General features: G+C 45.2%; 1 protein-coding gene across 6 annotated transcripts in view; it reads left to right on the top strand.

Annotated features, from left to right (window-relative positions):
• FAM120B (family with sequence similarity 120B) overlaps positions 1-10,778 on the top strand; it is a 98,972-nt gene continuing 88,194 nt past the window's right edge. For 5 of the 6 annotated variants that reach the window (XR_003521406.2, XM_027602034.2, XM_027602033.2 and 2 more), the window contains exon 1: positions 52-119. The gene's annotated coding sequence lies outside the window, so the exon portion shown is untranslated. Of the gene's footprint in view, positions 120-10,778 lie in introns of all 6 variants that reach the window. The other variant, XM_027602036.1, reaches the window with a different exon arrangement.

The following is a 10,778-nucleotide window of genomic DNA, read 5'->3' as shown; positions in this document are numbered from 1 at the left end:
CCCGCGCGGGGCGGTCCCGCGAGCGGAAGCGTTCGGAGCGGAAGCGGAAGTGCGCAGACGGCTGCGGCTGGGCCGAGGGCGGTGCGGGCGCGTCTGTGGCTGTGCTGGCGCATCTCTAGGTAGGGCCGGGCCTGGGGGACCAGCGCCGTCTGGGGCCGCTCTCGGCTTGCCGGGCTCGGCTCGGCTCGGCTCGGCTCGCTGCGCTCGCGGGTCTGCGCCGTCGCGGGTCCCAGGGCCCGGGTCCGAGCCGTCCGCGGCCCTGCCCGCCCGCAGCCCCGCCGCCCCGCTCCGGGCACCTGGGACACTCGCCGCCCACCGCCTTTCCCCTCCTGGCCCTCCGTCCTTGTCACCTCACTCCCTGGCCGGCGGGCCCCCACAGCTCTGCGCCTCGCTTCCTCCTCTTTGGCGTCATCTTGACCCTTCCCTTCCCTCCCCTCCCGAGATGGTGCCAGTTCCGGGGCCACTCTTCTCGGCTGCCCGGCCACACAGCTGGTGTGATCGTCCCCAAAGAGGCGTCCTCTCACCTCAGCACTCGCGGCTCAGAACTTGTGTGCCTTTCCCCCCAGCCATCCCTGGGCTGTCCTGAACTGGGGCTCCAGGGTCCTTGCGGAAAGGAGAAGACGGGGTTCGCTGGCGGCAGGGACCTTAGACCAGTGGAGGGGGAGCGGAGAGGTCAGGGAGGGTCCGGGAAGTTTCTGGGCAGGAGGGGGGATTTGAGCAGACTTTTAGAGAAGCAGGAGTTGGGAGGTGAAGGAAGGGCAAGAGGCCGTTCATTCCTGCAGAGGAAACCATGTTTGAGACCGTCTGAGGAAGTGGAGAAAAGACACATTGCTTAGAGATGGGAAAGGGCAGGAAGCTGTACAGAATTTGGGGCCAGGAGGTGATTGGGTCTTACCGTGAAGAGCGCCTGGCAGGTGTAGGATGATGGTGTGGGGTCAGTCTGTCTGTAGGTCATGAGCAGAGGGCTTTTGCAGTCCTGCAGGAAAGAAGTTTTAGAACTGGAAACCCGAATATAGTAGTGGAGAGAACTGGGAAAGACAGGAGATGTTGGTGTTTCTGATGACTTACAGATTTTTGGCTTGAGCATTTGAGGAAATGATTCAGAGAGTGAGAAAAGCTTGGGGAACAAGTCTGCAGCATCAGGTTCCTGACCGATCACGTATGACGTGTGTTGTTTGGTCTGCAGCAGTATTCCACAGTTTTCTCACGGGGCCTCACGTCTTACACGCTCTTTGACCCGTGCATGCGTAGACCTGGCTGCTAGGGGCTCCCCCCTCTGCAGCAGCACAGCCTGCACCCACTCCCTGTGTTCTGGTTTCCTCACCGCCCCATCTCTTGCCATCCCTAAGCTCTGCCATAGTGGTTTTCCCCAACCTTGTTCCTGTCGTCTCTGAATGCCACTTGTGCTCTTACTAGTAGTGTTCGTGGAGAGCACCGACAAGACCTTCGCTGGGCCAGGCCTCTCCCTGCTCACCTCTCTACGTACTATTTCTTGACCATCTTCTCACTTCGTGTCATTTTCAGCTACCTAATCTTGCAGACAAACGGAGATCTCTAATCACTTCTGGCCAGCTCTGTTCTCATCTGTAAAGGGACAAGACAGCAGTAGGTGACATCTGAGGGCACTTGTAGGTTTTCATATTCTGAGGTTCTGCCCCATCCCTGAACCTTAATCTGGGTGTCATTTATGGGGTAGATTTACTGTAAAGCTAATGAAGATCGGGCGTCAGGGTCCTTCCCTCTCATGAACCCCTTCCAAGGCACTGGGAAAGACCTCAGAGGTCTTCTGTTTATAATTTGTATTTTTTAAAAAGAAGGATCTCAAATGTGTAGATTTGAGGCCTTACACAACTTGGATCCCTATGAAACTGGCCATTTATCTCATCCTGCTGTCTTTGTATTTGCACTCTTGTCCTTCAGACCTACCCCTTCATGTGTGTGTTCATTATTGAGGCTTGGAGGGAAAATAGGAACGAGTGGAGCTGACCAAATTTCTGCTGTAACCTGGCTTTAGTTTGCCCTCAGGGACGGAGATGCCACAGATTGACATCTCAGTGCATTTGGCAGAACCTTTGCAACAATGTATGTATTGATTTATTTCACTGCTGGGTTCCTACCTCTTTCAAGAAAAGGTTAATGGTAAGAGGGAAAAGACCACTTAATTGAGGTCATAAAAGCAGCTCTTAATCGCCATAGAAGCTAGAGCTATACACTAGAAAATCAGAGGAATTCATTGCATGCTTTCTTTTATTAGTTTGAAAATGAGGCAACCCTAATGCCATCAGTTATTTTTATAAAGCATTATAACAGGTATAAATTTATTTTAATTTGCTTTCAGATATCTGTTTCTTTGTAAGGTGTTCTGTTGGAAAAATTTTCAGAGACTAAAAACATGTTATTTAAGGTTTAAGTTATTTATGTAAAGTAAGATATTTTTAAAGGATTTTGTAGTAGTAGTTTAAAATCTACCAAACTGAGAGGCAGATCATCATTTAAGTTTTACCAAAAAGGGAATCAGTGATCTATAAGGAGATTAAATGATTTGTCTTCAGTCACAAAGTAAATCAGAGCCATTGCCAACCAAAAAAACGAGCTCCTGAGCACCCTTTTCATTATAAACAAATATTACTCAGTAAGTGGGAATCCATTGCTTTTATTATAGAATGTTTACTGTAGTGTAGACTAAATTATTTTATCCATCCTTCAGCACGCCTGTCTAGCTGCAGAGTCCCACATGCACGGGAAGTTCCAAGAGAGTGTGCAGCAGTATGCTGTTCCTGTTCATGCTTTAGCCCAGAGGGTAGTAAGTTACTCTGAAGTCACTTACAACAAAACCACTGCCAACCAGGATAAGAGAAAAGTCTCTTTGAAACAGCGGAGTTTTCGGGATAGATGAGTTTTGGGTTTTTGCCCATTAAGCACCAAAATCCCCCATCTAGGATGGCAGTCTTTCTAAAATATATTATTTCCCTGCTTTCTTAATAGAATGTGCGGGATGTAGCATAAACTTTCTTTAATGACCTCAAGTAAACATTTTAAACATAATTTGTTATGTTGTGATGTAAACAGGGTGGGACTTGTTGAGGCACGGACAGCTGTTGCCCTGTTATTTGTTTGGAGTTTTTGTGTCTGTCAGGTTGTCTTAGTTTTCCTGTTCTTTTGCTTTCTCCTGGTCAGCTCTCAACAGTTCCTACTGCTCTTGGTGTCCATGTGCCTGCCTCAGATGCCCTTTCTATATTTTTCTCTACTGTGGATGTAGGAGCTCCTTGTTAGAGTGGAATAGAAAAGAGTCCATAGGTAATAAATAAGAGCCTGAAGAAGTTTCTTATGAATAAATTGTTTTAGCCTTAACTCATGAATTTACAGTGGATTCTTATCCTTGAATTCTGGATAAACGAAGCATAAATTTTACAGGCCTACATGCATCTTTATCCATGTTCAGTGAGTGACACTGGTTTTCACATTATGTGTCATTGTCCTTTAAGGGGTTTTGTAGAGCTTTGGAGAGTTAGGGAAAGGCCCAGTGTTCTGGATTGCCCCTTCGATCCTGATGATTCTGTGAGTACCCTTCCGACTGGGAGAACCTTCGGGAAGAAGAGCTCTCTGGACTAAGGACACCCACCGGACAGTTGTGCAGTGAGTGGTCTTTCTAGCACTGGAGGCAGCAGCAACCAGACTGCTCAGATGGGGCAGTTAGGTGGGGGTGGAGCCTAGTGAAAGGTACACGGGCTTTGGAGGCAAGTGGGTTCAGATCTGGGCGTCATTGTTAGTGTGTATGACCTCAGGCCGGTGTTCTAACGTAGCACACCCTGCTGGCTGCTGCCCAGCACCAGCTCTTTGGCCTTCTTTGCTGGTGCAGCATGGCATGTCTTTCATGAGTCTGAACAAACTGATCCTGGCCCAGTGGGACTAGAGATGGCTGCTGTGCGCCTTGTAGAGTAAGTGTACAATATCTCGCATTTTGACACACGGACACACTGCCAGACTTCCTTTTCTGACAGACCCTGTGCCTTTCACTCCCATTCTCAGGGCTCATTTCTTAGTCAGGGACTTTGGTTTATTGCTGTGTCCGTAGCTGTTAGCACAGGGCCTGGAGCAATTTACTGAGCAAATACGAGAATTTAGAACTCTTGTCTTTGGTAGGTGTGTGGGAGCCAGAAGAGGGTCTCTACCTCCTTTGTCTTTGCAATAGGAATGAGGACTCTGCATCCCTTAGGATTCTTCCAAAACAGAGGTTTGGATGTTGGGCAGCAGAACAAGCAGTGCCAACCAGAGCCCCTCATTCATCTCCAGTCTCGCCTCTCCACCCTCTCTCCACAGAGTCAGGGCAGTGTTTCTAAGATGTATGTGCTTTAGAGCCTTGACCAGTATCTCCTTTCCCCTGGGGTGAAGTCCAGATACAAGTGGGTGGCAGGCCCCTTCACTGTCTGGCCCTGGTGCATCCCCATCTCCTCGCTCTTCCCTTAAATCGGGGTTCTAGCCATACTGAGAGTTGGTGGGTTTTTTTTTTCCCTGTGCTTGTCCTCAAGCATTTATAATAAAATACACTTTTATAATATAAATAAAGTTGCAGGTTAAACTACTTAGTAGAACAGGTGTATGGTAAGCACCTTAGAAACATCCATTTACTGATAAAAAAGATATCTTACAGGCTTTAAAAATCCTCATTCCTTGTGACTCTTGTGCCTCCCATCTTGCCTGCCAACTCATCATCTCGCTCTGGCTGCACCTGTGCCCCCTGCTTTTTGTCAGGCTCACTTCCACTGCCCTTACTCAGGACAGCCATCGTGGACCCTGGGTCTGGGCTGGGTCTCCCTGCTGAGCATCCCCCCTGTCATCCCTCTCCCCCAGCTGCAGCTCTGCCCCAGTGACTATTGTGGGTTGAATGTTTTCCTGCTGGAGTGTGAGTGCAGGGCCCTGTGTCTTGGTCATTGCTAGTGTCTGCTCTTGTGAATGACCTAAAGGTACTTGCTAAAGGAGTAAACCAGATTCATGTTTAAACAAGATCACCTGGTATTGTTGAGGAGAACCGAGTATTAATGAACGGCAGCTACAAATGACATCCTGTTGAAGAAGAAAGGACCACCATGTGCTCTTACTTTGACTCAGCAGTTTCATATCTAAGATTTGTCCCAAGGAAATGCTCAGGACATACTCAAAGATTTATATACAGAGATGTGATACACACTTACGGCACTGTGTATCCATTAAAAATAACACTGCAGGAGAAGGTTAATACAGTGATTTGGGAATATATTCATGGTAAATTAAGACACAAAAGTAGATTACAGAAAGGACAAGAGTATCCCAGTTTTTAAAAACGAATAATAAAAATTAGAAATATGTACTCTGAAATTGTCGTTATCTTCGGAAGATGAGATTGTAAGTAGTTTCTTTTTTTTCCTTTGTGCTGTCTCTGAATTTTCTCCAAAGAGCATGGCTACTTTTAGAGACAAATTTTTATAAATAAATACATTCCTGATACTAAAGTAAACTAGCTTGAAAAATCATAAATACAGTAAAACCTCATAAAAACTTGTATGGCTTTTTTAAATTTTGAAGTAATTTAAGAATTTTGACTGGTGCTGGGCTGATTTTACTAAACTTCAGGCAACTGATGGCATGTTTTATGAATAAATTTGTAATATAAATGAAATTGCATCACAGTTTATGAAGTAGGTCTTATAAACCTCTCTAGAGATATGAAAAATGAAGCTTATAGAATAAAGTAACTTGCTCAAAATTTTACTGCTATTAGGTGGAGGTTAGAATTTGAACTCACTAGAGCCTTTCCGTATATCAGCTGTACTGTACTGCCGAGTTTCTGTCACTTCTTCCTAGGACACAGCTAAGAGGGGTCATCCTACCAAGTACGGAGTGTCTACATCAGCCATGCACCAGTTTTCTGAATCTTGGCATCAGTGGCCGTGGCCTGACTGTGTTCCAGAGGGTCCTCCAGAACATCCTGAGTCTGGACATCTACACCTAGACACACAATGTACATCATAATAGCTATATAGGCTTTCCATTTCTCATTTGAATAAGCTTCTTAGAGATGCAGTGTTGAAGAAGAAATATACTGACGCTTGCTAAAACAGTAACAGTAAACTTAAGACTGTTGCATGAGGGGAGAGAACTGGGGCTCAGCTTTGACGCCTGGGGATTTGTAGCCTGCCAGCAGAGGGAGGGGGTCCATGAGAACCAAGGGGATGAAGCCTTTGATCAGATCTTGAGGGTGACCATCTTATCAAGGGTAGGGGTTTTCTCCAGACAAACTCAGCAGGACTCGTGCTGAAACTGGATTCAGCCAGAATGTACATGGAAGCTCAAGGTTGAGGCCTAGTTGAGAGGAGGGCCCAGAGGACCCTGATTGAAATCTGGTCCAGGAGAGCGTCTTGTCAGTAGTTTAATGAGCCCTGGGTGGTGGTCCTCTGAGGCATATGGAGACCAACGCAGGTGGCAGCCACTCTTAGCTTACTCATTCACCGGGTCTCTGCATTCATAAATACTCAGGAAACACTCTGAGCTAACATGTTCCCATATGCTGGTGTGGGGTAAGCATTCATTTCTTGGGAGTTTTTAGTCCCTTGTCTTGCCTTGCTGTGTGAAGGGGTCCCGTACGGTTCTGTTTGTAGGGGAGTTAGTGGGGAGGCAGGGAAGAAGAGCAGGCCTCAGATGCTCCACCATCAAGCCACAGGAGGCCCTCCCTAAGGGCCCAGGTCCAGCCAGCGTGTTACCAGTGGAAGAAACATTATTTAATAAGACTTGTAAATGAAGCCAGGGAAAAGGACTGCATGTTTTTATGTTGTCACTGTCACATGGGCCATTGTTCAACAGAGTCACCCACGGCTGTTCTGTCTTCCGACCAAATGTAGCTCTCTGACTTTGCTGGTTACTCTTGATTAGAGCCCAGACCCTGATGTTACATGCTAATTTGTAGATTTTTTTTGTCTTGTAGAGATGCAAATTATTTCTGTCTGATAAAAATAAACCCAAAGGTTTTGATTTCATTCCTTTGTAGGACTTCAACCTGATTCGTCTCCAACTGAAAATAGCTTATTTCAGTCAACTACAGCTTTTCCAAGCCCTCGGAACTACCTCCCCATCTCGGTGGCTCCCTCGTTAATTTATGTGTGCATGGGTTGTGTTTTAGCTTTTGAAAATTATGTTTTAACACTGTCGTATGCTGGGTGTGCTTTAGGGTGGTCACTGCTGTTGCTACCGATTGTCTTGCAAACACTGCCCTCTGCACCCCCCTTCCATCTGTGGGCTGTCCATGAGTCCATTTGTCCCTGTGTCCAGAGGTACTTTGGCTCCTTCTGTCCGTGGCAGACAGGTTGATCTGTCTGCTGAGGCACAGCACTCTTCCTCTCTCTAAGTGTTCGTCAATTGAAAGGTTGTGAATAAGGGAGCTTTTGGACTTCTCTTTCCCCCTTTTCTGGTAACCCAGGATCTTGGGATTGGTCCAGCTGTATAGAAGGGAGCTTTTCCTAGGAGTGCGGCCCCTTCCAGCTGTGTGCTTGTGTGCCTGCTGGCTCCTCCTCCATAGACTTTCCTGCACTGAATGCTTTGTTTCCCAAACCAGTCTGTCAGCTACTTGATTCCTACTCTTTCTTTGCCTGCGGTTGGAGTCTGTAAACTTGTTGATTCCTGATTTCTCTTTATATACCTGCCCTTCAGTGCCTTCACTTATTCATTCATTCACAAGTACTTACTGGGCCCCTGCCATGCTGGACACAGTGCTGGGTCTTGGGGCTATGGCAGAGTGATGTCATTTGCCCTGAGGAGGCCCACATTAATGGAAGTGATTCCCAGATTCCATTTTGGGCAGTAAGACTCCTCCCTAATGAGACATCTGTTTTCTTTCTAAACAATAATTATCTAACTAATGAAAATTGTGTGTATATGTACATGTGTACATACGTATTTGCCATGATCTTTAAAACTACCTTTAAAGAATGAAAAACCTCAGTGGGGTTGACTCTTCAGCAATGTGGAAGTTAGGGGCACCGACCCCTTCACACAGCAAAAAATCCACAAATAACTTGTGACCCCTCAAAACTTAACAACTAATAGCCTGCTGTTGATGAGAAGCCTTGTTGATAACAGTCGATTGACACAGTTTGTGTGTTACATGTATTATATACTGTATTCTTACAATAAAATTGGCAGGAGAAAAGAAAATGTTATTAAAATCACAAGAAGGAGATAACGCATTTACAGTACTGTACTATATTTATTGAAAAAAATCCACGTGTAAGTGGACCCATGCAGTTCAAACCCATGTTGTTCAAGGGTTAACTGTATATGCTCTTAGCAATATTAAAAAAACCTTAAAATTGTTCAGGAAAGGTAAAACCCACAGAACTTACTTTTCTAGGCATTTCGTTGTACAACACACTGAGTGCATTGAGGGGTGGGTGGCGGGAGCACTGGACGCCTCGAAGTGCCGCAGTACCGGAAGGCATCATCCAGTGTCACAAGTTCCCAGGTCTTCGCTCATCCAAATTTGTTTTTGTAAATGCCATAGAAGAGCACATTGTAACGTAGCATTCCTGAAGTAATTTGTGATTCAAAATGTGAGAAATTGGCAGTGTGAAAGAGGAAAAACCAGTACATGTTTAATTATAATAGTGTGCTTTTCACTGCTGGGTGGGAAAGGAGAAAAACATTTGAATAAAATCAAAGCAGAGGCTGAGCTTGACTTCTCCCAAAATAAAGAGGAGAGTGTTTTGAGCAACTCAGTGTTGTCACTTGCAGTTTTAGTAGAAAAATGCTTGAAACAAAAATCCCTTTTTATTGGTGAGGGAAGGCAGCCAACCCAAATGTGGCAGAGCTGCTGCACAAATGGGAACCCACGTCTGTGTGGGAGCTGGGACTGAAGGCAGGTCCTATTTTGCTTCAGCTTTATCTTCACGTGTGTCTGTAGCCAGCCAGGGACTAGCGAGGAGGTGTCCCACTGGCCACTGGTGGGCTTGGTGGGCGGATATCCCCAGGCGCTGATGGTGAGCTCTGTCAGATGCTTGGCACCCACTGGGGAACCTGGGAAAGCAGTGGAGTCTCATCTCACCATAAAGAGTCCGAATCAGGAATATTTGCCTTTGGTCTGTTCATCATCAGTACACCCTGCAAGCCTGCTTTTTTCAAAGCTAGGCATAGAATAATGGCCTAGATAGAGTTTGTGAAGTCTAAGCATTGTTTTTTTAATCCACTTCGACCCGCCCTTCTTTGTGCTCTTCCATTCTCTCTCCAAACTTGTGCCAAACTGCTATGTTGGAATCTCATGAGGAAAACTGGCTTCAGAAATACAACGTCACCTTAGTAAACGTAGGATCCATACCCGGGGGCCCAAACTGTAGAACTACCTTAGAGTTGAAATAATCATGTTATGAAGTCCAGTTTCTGCTTCAAAAACTCATACCTTGGTAATGTTCCCAAGGTAAATCCTTTGCTAGTGATAGCTCTACAGTGGTTTGGGGTCTATGGATTTGTGTATTCCATTGTATTTAATAACAAGCAAGATTTCTCTAAAGTTCAACATAAATGTGTGAAATTTATGTCCACTCCATGTTTATGTATTTTCAATATTAATGGCTTTTAAGTAGATAACTTCAAATTTTTTTAAGGGGCCAGTGTCCATTAACAGGCAGTAAGTTCTTAAAAGATAGTCCTCTGTAAGGGTACCTTTTCTCAACGTAGTAAATTATTTACAGTTTGTTCATTTGTGAAATGGAGCTTACAGCTTTTTGCCTGTCAGAGTTGTTTTAAAGCCTGGAGATGTTGTGTCTTGAGTGCCCAGTGCTGTCTGGTGAGAAGCGCACATACCGTGAGGCCAGAGTCCTCATTCACGGATGTGTGTCAGCAGCTGATGTCTGCCTCCCTTAGCCCCAAGCCTGGAGAGGCTTCGTTTGTTCTCCTAGAGCTGTCTGTGTAATAAGGACTTTTTGTTTTTTATCAATGGACATGAAGCCCTGATGAGTCTTAAAACCAAAGTGAAAACCATAGGCCATTAAGATCAAAGACGTCATCATGGAATTTTTTCTGACCAATGACATCTAAAGTACTCTGCTTAGTTTTTTTTTTTTTCTTTCAGATTTTGAGTTCTAACTCTTTGAACTACCATGTTTCTGCATTGCAGAGTGGGCAGTTTTCCATTCAAAGTCAGTCAGTCACCAACTCAGATGTTACAGAAATTGGGCATTGTGAATCTTTATGTATTTTTCTTTTTGATACCTTTATTCAGGTATACTTGATAGATAGTAAACTGTACTTTTTTACAGTGTATAGTTTGACAAGGGTTAGCATGTCTTCACCTGTCCAACCATTACCGCAATTGAAGTAGTGAAGATACCCATCACCCCGAAAGTTTCCATTGTATAAACCCCTCCTGCCTGCCTCACACCAGACCACCGCTGCCTGCTCTCTGGTTCTACCGATCAGCCCCACTCTCAGTGAATTAGAATTTCATACAAATGGGTCCTATTGTGTGTATGCCTGTTTGGTCTACCTTTTTTCACTCAGCAAAATTATTCTGAGAAACATGGATATTGTATGTACCTATATATGTTTTAGGTTTTCAAAATTAACTTCTGAGTTCCTAGATGGGAAATAATACTTTTTTGAAAACTGTTGTCCTGTTTTTTAATTTGGTTGAGAAATCCCTTGAATAAGAGTCTTCATACGAATCTTAGCAGGTTGCTACACTGTGTGGCCCTCGTGAAGGTGGGCTTGGTGACTCGTGCTTGGGTAAAGTGCCTCTTTGTCTTCAGTGAAAGCTC

This window comes from Zalophus californianus, chromosome 7 (assembly GCF_009762305.2).
Source record: "Zalophus californianus isolate mZalCal1 chromosome 7, mZalCal1.pri.v2, whole genome shotgun sequence".
Lineage (NCBI taxonomy): Eukaryota > Metazoa > Chordata > Mammalia > Carnivora > Otariidae > Zalophus > Zalophus californianus.
This window is presented reverse-complemented; position numbering and strand designations above follow the sequence as displayed.